Genomic DNA, 13,324 nt, shown 5'->3' with positions numbered 1-13,324 from the left:
TTTGGAAAGAAATAAAATTAGCTCTTTCCTTCACACCATACTTCAGTATAAATTCCAGAGGATTTAAAGAATTAGATGTAAAGATGGAATTTAGAAAAAACTAGAAAAAAAAAACTACAGACAAATACTTGATCTTGGGGTGGCTAAAGACTTCTAAATGTAAAAGCTGTGGAAAACATAACAAAGAATAAGATAGAGATAGAATGTAATACATAAAAATTTAAATCTCTTTATGTTTTAAAGAATCACTTAATTAAATTTATTGGGGAACTGCAAATAAGGAAAAAAATAGTTGCAACAAATAAGACAAAGGGTTAACACCTGTAATATATAAAAAGCAATTACAAATCAATAAAAATGAACATTCCAATACAAAAATGGTTTTAAAAGAAATGTACAAAAGAAGAAATAAAAATAGGCAATTTTTAAAATTTTTTAATATTCACCTTCATTGGTAATCAAAGAAATGCCCAGTAAAACACCAATGAAATTTTCCCCATCAGATTATCAAAGATTGTTTAAAATGATAATACCTAATCTTGTTGAATGGAGTGAAATTGAGCATTCTTACCTGTGAGAGTACAAATTGGCATAAAATAACTGGAAAAAATTTGGTCTTATGCCACAAGAACTTTTAAAATGTTCATTCCATTAACATGATACTCTAATTCTTAAGACATCCTAGGGGAGTGGTCAAGATTGAAGCTAAAATGTAAATACAATAATATTTGTTCTAAGTAGTTAACAGAAAATTATAATTTACCCAAACACTAGGGTATGGCTAAATAAATTATGGTACATAAATATGATGACGTATTGTGCAGCCTTTAAAATAATACTTTGAATAATAATTAATAGCATGAGAAGATGTCTGTAATACAGTGTGAAGTGGAAAATAGTGGACCCATTGGGGTTCTTAGCAGTTGACAATCGAAACCCACTCTGGCTGGCTGGGCAAAGAAAAGGAATTCATTGGGAGAATATTGGAGAGCTTCGAAAAGCAGAAACAGCGGAGATCAGGACTGAGAAAGTAGTCAGGCAGCAAGATGGCCAGAAACACAGCTAAAACCAGGAAAAAGCTACAGAGCAGCTCTGCAAGAAGACTGCTCCCTGCGGTCTTGGTCTCGTTGTACCATCAGGGTAATCCCACTGCTGATTCAGCACACTTATTAAAAATCAACTGACCATGAATGTAAGTGTTTGTATCTGGACTCTCAATTCTATTTCATTGATTTGTACGTCTGTTCTTACAGTCTCAAGTAAGTCTTAGTAGTAAGTTTTGAAATTGGCAGGTGTGAGCCCTTCAACTTTGTTCTTCTTTTCCAAGACTGTCGTGACTGTTCTGGGTTCTTTGAATTTCCACATGAAATTTAGGATCGGCCTGTCAGTTTCTGCAAAAATTAAACAATTGCAGCTGAACCTAGACAGACATGTACAGGGCCCTCCAGCCAACATCAGAATATATATTCTTCTCAAATGCACGTGAAACATTCTGCAGTATGAACCATATGATGGTCCATAAAACAAGACACTAAACTTGAAAGAATTGAAGTCATACAGCGTGTGTCCTCTGGTCTCAACAGAATGAAATTAGAAATCAACAGCAGAAGGATATTTGCAAAAATATGGAAACTAAATACACTCCTAAATAACTAACAGGTCAAAGAAGAAGTCACAAGGAAATTAGAAAATACTCTGAGATGAATAAAGATGAAAATATGATATACCCAAACTTCTGAGTGCTGTTTTAAATCTTTAGACCTGGGTTTCTTTAGTTCTTCCTACACACTTACAAGAATGTATTTAAAGTCTTTGTCTAGTGAGTCCAGTGTTCAAACTTTCTCAGGGACAGTTTCCTGTGAATGGGCCATACTTTCTTGTTTCTCTGCATGTCTTACAAAAATTTTTTTTTGAAAACCAGACATTTAAAATAATAAAATGTGGCAAATCTGGAAATCAGATCTCCACCCCGCCCCCACCCCCACTCCCCAAGGCTTTGTTGTTACTGCTACTTGTTGTTATTGTTTCTTTAGTGACTCTCCTGGACTAATTCTGCAAAATTTGTGTTCTTTGTTGTATTTGGCCACTAAGGTTTCTACTCTGTTAGCTTAGTGGTCAGTTACTGACTGGAGATAAATTTACTTAAATCCTTTAAATCAATAATTCTCCCAACTTTCGTTGAGGGGTTCTGTGTGAGTGGTGGGCCATACCTTCAAAGTTCTAGCCAGCAGTTTACAACTCTGCCTTAGCCTTCACTTCCTGTTTGTGCAGAGCCTCAAGGTCAGCCAGAGGTGAGAGATTAGCTCCATCCTGGGTCTTTCCTGGGCAAGTGCACATCTGCACACATGTATGCAGCCTTCTAGCATCCCAAGAATATGTTGGAGCTTTTCAGAGCCCCCTATGGACATCTTATTCCCCAGTTTTTTTTCCTTTAAGATGTTATTTAGCCTCTCTTTAGCTCTAACTGGTATCATCACTTCAGGCAGTTTACAAAATTAAACAATTGCAGCTGATTGTTTATGACAAATGCCGTGGAGCTTGGGCACACTGAGCAAAGACTGAGGTCAAATAAAGGTAAACTCTGAGAATGCAGCTTTTCAGGGAGATGCCAGACAGGTCAGATAGCGACAGTTCTCTGGGGACAGGGCTTTTGAGGACGCTCCATATCTGTTTTTGCCCTTCTAGTCGTTGCCGGGCTACTGCTTCTCACAGCCACCCGCGTTGTGAGGTTATTGCTTTTCAGACCTACAGTGGAGCTGTGGAGAGGGAAATGGGAATGAGGCAAGGTAAAACTTCACAAAAAAAAAAACAAAACGAAACAAAAAAAACACTCCTCAAGGGTTTAAAGCCTTTGGTTAATTTCCAGAGTCATCAAAAAGTTGATTTTTGACCATTTTTGCCAGATTTTCATTGCTTTTATGGATAAGCATATTTTTGGAAGTCCTTACTCTGTTGTTCCGGAAGTGCTTCCTCCCACCTGTTTGTGTACAGAAAATTTTACTGGAGCACAGCCACGCTCATTCATTTGTATATTATCTACAGCTGCTTTCACAGTACAATTGAAGAGCTGAGTCGTTGCACCAGAAACCACGTGGCCAGCGAAGATTAAAATACGTACACTCTGGCCCTTAAAGAAAAAGTTTGCCAACCTCTATAGTAAGGCAAGAAAATGATATAAAGTTTAGAAGAAGCAAATCACTGCTATTCACAGATGAAGAGATACTTTATCGAATTTTTTTCATTGTGAATAACTTCTTAGCATTAATAAGTGAGTTTAGCAAGGTCATTGAATGTATTACACAAAATCCAATTGTAAGACTTCCACATCCAGCTAAGATACTGTAAGCGCAGTCCGCCCTACCTCTCCAGCTGATAACAGTTTAGCAGTTTGGACAAAATACATAAAGCAACTATCTGAGGACTCTGGAAAGTAAATCATACACAGTAGACTGGGGAGGAAAATCCAAACGCAAAGAATGGTGGAAATAGCTACGAGTTTTCCGGTTTGTCCGTTTGTTTTTCTCCACATCTCCTGGGTTAAACTCTAGCGCAACCCAAATCCCAGAACCACGAAGTGAATGAAAACAGAATAAGCTCAGAGAAAAACCCTGCCTTTCTGGCAGGAGAACCAGGAATAGGGCATCTCAAGGGACTGAGTGTGTGTGTTGGGGGGGTGGGGATCCCAGTTTTTTCTTCCGCTCTTAACTATCTCTGTCCGGAGACAAATCCCAGTTATGAACCTGTTTTCCTGGGGTGGCAGCCGTCCCATATGCACCTAAAACTCTGAGAAAATATTTCTTTCTGATCAGAGAACCTGGGTACTTTACGTGCAGTATCTTGTATACCTCCTAGTTTGTTGTCTGGGGTAGCCATCGTTTAACTTCCATTTTCTTGGTGAGGAAACTGAGGCTCAGAGAGGTTAAAAAGCTTGCCCAGGGTCACCCAGCAGCAGTGACAGAGCTGGTATTGTCGCCCTCCCTCAGGCCCCGTGAGAATGAGCACCTCCCTGCACACTGGCTCAGAGTATCCACTGGCCCGTGTCTGCTTCTCAAACCTGTGCACCCACCAGTGAGTCCAGCCCCCAGCCTGCCTGGACGACTCTGAGAGGCCTTGAACTCCACTCTGGATCAGCCCTTCTCAATGCAGATAAACTGCTGTTGATATTCTTTGGACATAATTTTCAGCGAGACAGGATCATTTGGAAAGCCATAAATACTCATTCAGATGCACATGATGGATAATAAACTCGGCTCCAACGAGTCACTTGAGCCCCCATAAATCCTGGCCGCATTTTCTTCCCCGGTGCTTGTAAATCAGGCCCTACCTCTGCCTTCTCCCCTGTCACCCTGGAGGCCCCTACCGGCAGCCGCTATGCTGCAGGTGGAGCGTCTGGCTGCCCTCATGCCCTGCACACATCCTGCTGCTATCCGGAGGGACCCAGGCGTCTGGCCCATTTGGGGCCGCCTCTGTGCTGTCCTGAACAGCAGCCGCCCGCACATCATGGTTTACACAAGCCCGATGGGGTTTTAACAACATGTAAGTTTTAAAAAGCGGGCTGGAGCTGCTCCTCGCCTCTCCTCTCTCCTGGGCTGGTGCTTCTGTGGGTTGTTTTCAACAAACCAACAACACAAGGAGCAGGGAAAACTTCACAGGGTCTGGGGTCGGACGCCGATGTTGTTCTAGAGATTTCAGCCAAGCCCCTGTTCTGGGCTTCCATGTGTTCGTCTGCAGGGTGGAGGCAATAGTTCCTATTTCCCGGGATTGTAGTACTCAGGGGAGCACTGGGAAAGGGGATTCAGGGTGGAGGTAGGGGTGGGAGCCAGGGGGACCCTCTGCTGGGCTCTAAAGTCCTGCCTGTGACCAGCTCTGGGCTGAGGCAGAAACTCAGCTCCTCTGGAATCCAGGTAGGGTCCATTGGTCAGCACTGGACCAGACGGGCCATTTCTCCTTTCTCCTTCCTCCCAGCCCAAGGGTGAAATCTGCTGTTTGTTCCTGGTGGAATTCTCTTTTCCATCTCCCATCCTCAAAACCACCCCATAAAACACCAAAAATAAACACTGCGCCTGGCTTTCATTTGGGGGAGGGTTTGCCTGCCCCCTTTTATTACTTTCTACCATGACACATCAGTCTTTCATCTTTGCGTGCCTGGGTCAGTGACCCTGAGAGGCCGGCCAAAGGCAGTGTGTCTGGGCCTCTTTGGTCAAGCGAGGACTCAATTCTTAGAATGCTGGGGTAAGCACGGGGGCTGCTGGGGCGAGGCAGCCAACACTGAACAGATGAGAGACACTGGGCCTGGGTTTTGAAGGATGAGTAGAAGTTTATCAGGCGGGAAAAGTCAGGGGAAGACTATTCCCAGCAGAGGGAACTGTATGTGAGAAGGGAAAGAGAGAGGAACCAGATGGAATGTTCTGGGAGTAAGTGGACATTCAGTGAGGCTGGCTATGAGGGTTCCTGAGGGAGGAGCGGGTGCCGGAGAGGACAGGAGGGCTGGGTGGTGCAGACCTTGAATGCCCAGCCAAGGGGGTGGGCCTGGGCTTCACCCTGAGGGCCACGAGGAGCAGAGGAGGAGTGTGAGTGAGGTGGGGTCACCCCAGGACCCCTGCCCACCATGGCCAGCCTTTAGGACACGGCCACTTCTTGTGTCGATGGAAGGTGGGGGTGGCAGGGTGACCCTTCTCTTCCTCAAACTCAACTTCCCTGGCAAAGGAAGTCTTGAGAGAATCTCAAAGGAGCCTTCACATAAAATGACTCTCTTAAAAAGTCAACATTTCCGTGATTTTGTAGAAATTAATCAGGACCACATGCGTTCTATTTTTCATAAATTGCAAGGGATCAAAAGGGAAGGAAAAATCTCTTAGGGTGAAAAACAACATGAGATCCGCCACCCGCTGAAACACTCCACACCATTGCAGGCAGCCCGGGGCCTGCCTTCCATCCAGCGCCTGGACATGGGTCCTGGGCTGGGCGTGGGGCGAGGAAGGCGCTCAGACACAGCCCAGACCCCGAGATGCTCCCAGGCGGGAAAGAGTGCCAGACAGTGAGGGCTGAGGGAAACTTCTGTATGTCTCTGGGAGAGAAAGCCTGGCACTGGGGGAACCCAGAGGAAGCCTCGAGCCCAGCTGACAGAGGGAACAGGAGAAGGGACAGTTCGAAGAGAGAGCGGATGAGAAAGCTGGAGACCAATTAGGACGGGCTTGAATACACTGCTAAAGGATCTGGATTGTCCCCTGCACTTCTGCCCATAGCTGTCTGAGGCCCGGTGTGTGATGGAAGGAGCCCTGGACTTGGGGACAGAAACTCTATTCAGCCTCCCTCTTGCAGTGGGATCCACCTCAGACCTGGAACCTCAGTGTCCTCTTCTGTCAAATGGGTGTGATAACAAGGTCTCCTTCCTCCAGGGGAGGTGTGAGGAGCTGTGGACAGGCAGCCGCTCACTTGGGCGTCTGTCACCCTGGCTTCCCCCTGGCTGACCTCCCCTGTCCTCTGTGGGGGCCACGGTCAGGGGCAGGAGAGGGGAAGAGGCAGTGTATCAGGCCTCCAGCCCCTGATACCCTGCTGTCCAGAGGCTAGGTGGGTCCACAGCAAAGAAGATCGGCTGAAGCCTTGGGGTCCCTATGCTCTCGTGTCCATCCAGGGGGCCTGCCTGAGACACCGAGCCATGCAGGACCCTCGTTCTTCAGCTGCCAGATCAGGGGCTCCCCCCCTCCCCCCAGGGGCCCCCCACCCCGAGCTGAGCAGCACCAGCCCGCCCCCGCGGTGGGCGCCGTGCCAGGCCTGCGGGCGGGCGCTGAGATAATCCGGCTAGACGAGCTGCCACCTTGGCACGTCCCGAGGCGCCCGGGGCTGCAGGGAGCTTCAAAAGGAAAATTAATGTCTCTTACCAGCAATTAGAGGAAATTATTTGGATAGAAATCTTGTTTTATTATCTCCTCTTCCTTGTTTTTCAATCCCCAGCCTTTGATTCCTTTCTTCTGCGGGGATTCTCAGAAAGACACGGAGAGCCCGGGCCGCGCACCGGGGCCTAATGAGTGCGTGGTGCACCTGGCGTCGCGGCCTCGCCCGTGGAGGCTGCTTCGGAGGCACTGTGCCTCCCAGCCCCAGCCCTGGGGTCTCCCAGAGCGCCTGGCAGCCCCTTGGCGGCCAGGGCCGTGCTCCCAGGTGGGCAGTCGTGGGTGGGCCTCTGGCGGCCTAGCTTTCCTGCTGCCCGAGGCGGGTGGCTCTGGGGCCCAGGCCTGGCCAAGGTCACGGCCATCCGGGGGTGGCATGGTGCAGAGGGGGAACCTGGGGGGCGGGGAGGGGCCGAGATGTGGCCTGGGTGAAGGCCAGCACCTTTCCTCACACTCCCACCCTTCAGCATCTCCTCACTGCCTCAGACAAGGTCCCAACTCCGCAGCCTGGAGTGCAAAGCCCTGCAGACTCACCCCTGCTTGCACCCCTGGCCTCGCCCTGCCCCTGCACCGCTCATCCCCCTCTTCAGCTGCCCAGGATGCCTGGCTTGTCCCAGAGAGCAGCCGAGCTGCCCTGGTCTGGGGTCCCACACACCTGAGCCTGGAATCAACAGCCTTTCTCTGCCTGGCCAGCTCCGGCACCTCCTTCCACGTCCAGCCCAGCCTCACCTCGAAATGCTGACCCGGCGCCCGCCTCCTAGCATTTCTGGTGCCCCCAGGGCTCAGCCCAGGACTCTGCCCCATCCCTTCAAACTGTTTATGGGCCGCTGCCCTAGGAGCTCCTCGAAACCAGGGAACATGTAGGTCTCCCTCAGCCCAGGTCCCCAGATGGGCTTCAGCCAGCTTCTGCTTGAATGAAAGACACCCAGTGACAATGACGGCCTGAATAAATGAATGAATGAGGGAACGAATGGAGCTTATGAGAAAAGGCACTAGAACAAAGTGTCAAGAGACTAATCTTGACACGTGCCTCCATCACTTCCTCCCTGCGGGACATGGAGAAAGTCGCTTTACCAGTTTTTTATTCAGTATTTAATTCTGTAGATGGGATTAATAGTTCTAGTCCTGTCTTTAGAACAGAGTTGTGAGGATGAAACAAAATAAAGGAGTTGAAGATGCTCAGCAGATGCATTAAAGGGCCATGTACTATCCCTCCCTCCCTTCCTTCATCCACCCATCCATCCATCCACTCACCCACCCATTCACCCATCCAATTATCCATCCATCCATCCATCCATTTATTCCTCTATTTATCTATCCATCTCTCTATCCATCCATCCATCTACTCTCCCATCCATTTATCCATCCAATTATTCATCCATCCATCCATTTACCCATCCATCCATCCTCTCATCCATTTATTTAACAATCACTATGTGCAGGCCTGTGTTGGGATCTGGGGGACTGAGGGGTTAGAAGCAGGGCCTGCCTCCAGGACCCCCCTCCCATCAGCAGAGAAGCACAGGCAGGAGCTGAGAGAGCAAGGCGAGGCACACAGTCCTAAAGGTGCAGCCCCAGAGCACTGCTGCTTTTTACTACCATGAAAGCACCTACTCTGGTCCATCTCAGCTTGCGTTGGGAATCTTAGGAGACCAGGAACATTTCCGCCCTGAATCCAGTTCTATGATGCTCCCTGGACGGCGTGGACATGGAGTGGAGGTGAGGAGACAGGGAAACCCAGGCACAGAGAGGTTAAGACATTTGACTATGTGACTAGGAAGTTGCTGTCCTGGGACATGGGCCCTGAACCACATTCTTAAACATTGCCTTGAGCTGACTGGTGAACAGCCTGCACTTATAGGACCTCAAGCCAAGTGCTTGGAAAGCCTCAGATCAGTGGTTGTCCAGCATCTGCTTACACACTTCCCCTGACAAGCATCTCACTACCTCTCCAGGTAGCAAGGCTCCTCCATGAATAGCACTAAGACACTCTTTCTTGGATGGAAGTCCGTGTCGGACTGACTTCTGCCCTCTGGACTCTGTATATTCCTGCTGTCCAAGAATTCCCCACAGAAGCTTAAAGATAAGGGTCATGTCCCTCAGCCATCTCTTCCCAGCCCATGTCCCCCCTCTAGGCTCCCACCAGCCCCTCTCACCTCCTAGCCATCAGTCTGGCACAGAAAGCTAAGTGCATATTAAGGTCACAGGGAGGGGAGGCAGCCCAGGGGATCAGAGGAAGTTCAGTACCTTGTGGCACTGATTTGGGGTCTTCACCTCACCTCGGCCTTGCTCTGTTCCTCCTGAACAGTAACTTTCATCAGCCCCCAAATCCTTATTTAATCATTCCATCTTACTGCAGTGTCTTCATTGCTATAAGATGCCTTGATTCTATTTTGGATCCAGGGCAGAGATAAATAAATAAAGCAACCAGCCAACCTTCCTGAGTTTCAGGTGATGACTGCATCAGGGTCCTTTCTCCTTAAGGTCGCCAGCCCACCTCTCCCATTATACAAACCCCCACTGGATGTCCGTACTCTCCCACTCTGTTCTACCCTGCTCTTGGAATGGGAGGAGCAGGGCAAAAACTCACCCAGTGGTGCTGGACCCGTCGATGCCAGCTCCCAGAGCAGACTGCTAATTTCTCAGTAAGTTGCAGGCCAGCTGATGTCACGATGATGCCTCAAAATCAGCCACAGTGAGAGTATTGACACCATGGGAATTGGCAGATGCTACAAATTGGGGCTTTCCCCGCTTTCTAGCCTGCAACTGCATCTGTCCCTCATCATTCCTCTTCCCAGGGACTTCTAGCCAGCAGGTGGGGTGGGCTCTGGTTCCCCCTGACCCCAGAGACCTCCAATCCTCCCAAGAGGCAGACAGGAGTCCTCAGGAAGCTTTCCCAGTGCCAGCCCCTCCTCTGTGTACACGCCGTCCTCCTCTGTATTCTTCTAGGAGCTGCCGGGGCTCAAGGACTCATTCATTTATTCATTCAACATAAGTTGAGCTCTACTTTCTGTGGGGCTTTGGGCTGGGGACCTAGTAAAGGGACAGAGCTTTGTCCTCCACCAGCTCAGGGTGTGGAGGGGCTGCTCTGTGCTATGTGCAATACATACATTATCTCACTCCTCACAACACGTGGGCCCATTTTATAGATGAGAAGACTGCAGCTTGGAATGCCAAGTGAGTAGTTCACATCTGTCCAGCTCCACACACTCCTGAATGATGGTGGTGGTGACTTTTTTCTTGTTTAACCTTCACCATCGCTCTGAGAGGAAACCTTTGCTTGTTCTGTTTGTCTGAGCCACCATGCAAGTTAGACTCTCTCCGCTGAGTCCAGCAAATGATGTCCAGCGAGCCCCTCCTGGCACAGGATCTTGAGTTGGGAGCCCCAGTTCCTGCCACAACAGCCCTTGTGATGCCAGGGGTGATCTTGGACAAGTCACTTCTCATCACATAAACCATTCTGTTCCCCCCTCCAGCTCTAATCTTCCTCTGAGCCCCGGACCCCCACACCCCCTACCACCTGGGTGCCCTCATGGGGTGTCCCACAGACACTGCAAGTTAGCACCTTCCAGATGGAATTCTCGAAGCCTCTGTTTTCTCATCAGTGAAACTGGAAAAACAACAGTTTTCCCTTCACATACTATGCTATTAAGAGATACAACATCATACTGTCAATGAGCCCATCGTAGGCTCACAGTAAGCGCTCACCACCAGCTGGCCGGGCGCACATGCCCCCGACCGGCTGGCAGGCGGTGCTTGTGTGCAGTCCGTGAGCATTCGAGCCTCCGGCAACCACATGAGATCCACACCCGTTCATCCATCCACCTGTTGACCTTGACAGGTGATATGGTGGATTAAGATGGCTGCAGATTATCACTCCCTTCAAAAGATGTTTCCACTCCCCTTGAGTCAAAGCTGGCCTTGTGATGGCTTAACCCATAGAATGCCACAGCAGGGACACTGTGCCAGTTCTGGTCCCAGCCTTTAAGAGGACTGGCCGCTACGGCTTTCTCTCTCTCACAACACCCTTTCTCTGAATCTAGCTGTCGTGCTCCAAAACAGGTAGAGAAGCCACATTCAGGCAGTCTGGTTGAGAGCCCCAGCTAAAGTCCCAGCCAACATCCAACATCAGCTGCCCGTCACATGATGAGCCACTGGGATGTTCCAGCCCAGTCGAGTCCCCAGGTGGCTGCAGCCCAAACGAACATCACTTGGAGCAGAATCACCTCCAGACTGAGCACTGCCAACTCACAGGATCACGAGGCTTAGCAAGATTGTCTGTTTCAAATGACCAAGTTTTAGAGCATTCTGTGGCAGCAACAGGTAACTAACACACACATCACAAGATGTATATGCCTCTCTAACTTTTTGTCTATTTTTTTTTAAGATGAACCATCCTATAGTATAGAACAGGAGTCAGAAAACTACAGAGAGCAGTTAGCCGCCTATTTTTATACAGCCTGCAAGGAAAGACTGGGTTTTCACGTTCTTAAACACCTGGAAAATCAAAAGAAGAATATAATTTGGTGGCTGGTGCATGAAAATGATATGAAATTCAAATTTCAGTCCATAAATAAAGTGTGATTGAAACCCAGGCATTCCTCCCTCACCTACATATCACCCACGGCAGTTTTTGCATGACCAGGACGAAATTGTGAGGTTGTGGCAGAGACCAGATAGCTGCAGAGTCTAAAAGATTTACTGTCTAGCCTTTTGCAGGAAGTTCACCAACTCCTACTGTAGAACATTCAAGATGCATCACTGCCTAAAAAGATTTGTATGTGTGCTTAGAATCATTTATTTTCTCGGTCCACTAAGTAAAAAAAAAACAAAATTGTGGCCTTTTGGGCTTACTTACTTGTTTGTTTATTTCAAACTCTGAAAGTTTTAAGAAGTCTAGACAGTGGCCCAAAAGCCTGCAAAATTTAACAAATTATGGGAGGAGTATGGAGAAGCATTCGAGCAAAGATCAGAGTGAAACTTTCTGATGATGGGGCAGGACGGAGGATTTTGAAGTAAGAAGATAAGGACTGGGCAGGGGGCCCAGCTGGACAGGGACACCCCTTAAGGCCTTGTGGCACCCCTGCAGCCTGCATGGCCTCATGCCTCTCTCTGCCCAGGGAGCAGTGGGGGGGGGGGCGGGGGGAGGCGGCAGGGGGTAGGTCACAAAAGCTGTCCCCTTCCTTGTCCCCTGCCTGCCTCCCTGCCTTCCACCAGTGCCCCTGCAGGCCTTTGAATCAGCCAGTTCCTCCTCCATGAAGCCTTCCCCCACCCACAGGCCAGCATTCACCCACTTCTCTGCGTGTGTCTAAGATCCCACTAAGCTCCCACCTGCCACGTCTTATTGTTGAGAACCACCTCCTTGTCCTTCTGCTTCTTGGGCTGGAAGCACCTCAAGGGCAAGTGGCTGGACCCCAGGGGAGGCATCAGAGCCCAGCTGCGGAATGAAGGAGCCCCACAACCCTCACTGAGCATTTGAGATCAGAAGCCCCAAGGATGCTGAGTGGGCCAAACAGTGCAGATTTCTGTGCTGCAGTACCCACTCCCCATGCCAGGGGTGCGGAGGGATAAGCACCCCCACCCCAACTGGTGGGCACGTTCAAGGCCAAGCCTGAGCTGCCCCACCCTCGCCTGGCCACTGGTGGGGCCTCCGGCCAGGCAGGAGCGGCCGACAGAGCCACCTCCCGTTCACAGGCTGGGAGCTGACAACCAGGTTCTGGAAAACAAGAAGCCCATTCAGGGCGCAGGGCCGGGCGGGCCCCCCTTTCAGGTGCATGAGCTCACCTCTTGGAAACCCAGTGGGCCTGCCAGAGGGCCTCAGAAAGCTTTTGATGGCCCCGTGTGGAGGACTCAAATCACAGTCCCCCAGGCCTCCCAGGCCTGGTCACACCTGGCTCCAGGGACTAATGTTCAAGCCCAGGAAAGGACACAGATGGGCGGGACGGCGGGCTCTGCGGGCAGGCGGCAGGGCGTCCTCCCCGGCCAGCGAGCCCAGGCCTGACGGGGGCCCAGGTCCAGCTGAGCGCCCTGTGCACCTGGCAGGGTGGGGGCGGCCCAGCCCCCCGGCCCCAGTCCCCAGGACACGGCCGCCGGTTTGCTTTGGTTGGTCAGCTTTGGCAACGGTGGTGACACTAGGCAGACATACACCAACCCAGACTGGTGGACCCGACACCCTGGGCCCAGCTAGGGGCAGGAGCTAAAGGGATTTGGGGTCTAGGCTTTGTCCCCCAGTGGCCACCAGTTCCCTGCGGGGAAGGGACCAGCCAGGGGGAACAGCTGGTTCCATCTTGGATAGAATCTGCCAGAATTCCCCGGTCACCAGCTCTCAGGAGGCCCTACTTTTCTGTGAGCTTGCAGGGCACGGCTCAGGAGCCAAAACTGACCTGGAAGAAACAGAACTCAGATGGCCAAGGAAGACGCAGCCCTCTGCCCTCCTG

Source organism: Camelus ferus, chromosome 18 (assembly GCF_009834535.1).
Source record: "Camelus ferus isolate YT-003-E chromosome 18, BCGSAC_Cfer_1.0, whole genome shotgun sequence".
Taxonomy (NCBI): domain Eukaryota; kingdom Metazoa; phylum Chordata; class Mammalia; order Artiodactyla; family Camelidae; genus Camelus; species Camelus ferus.
This window is presented reverse-complemented; position numbering follows the sequence as displayed.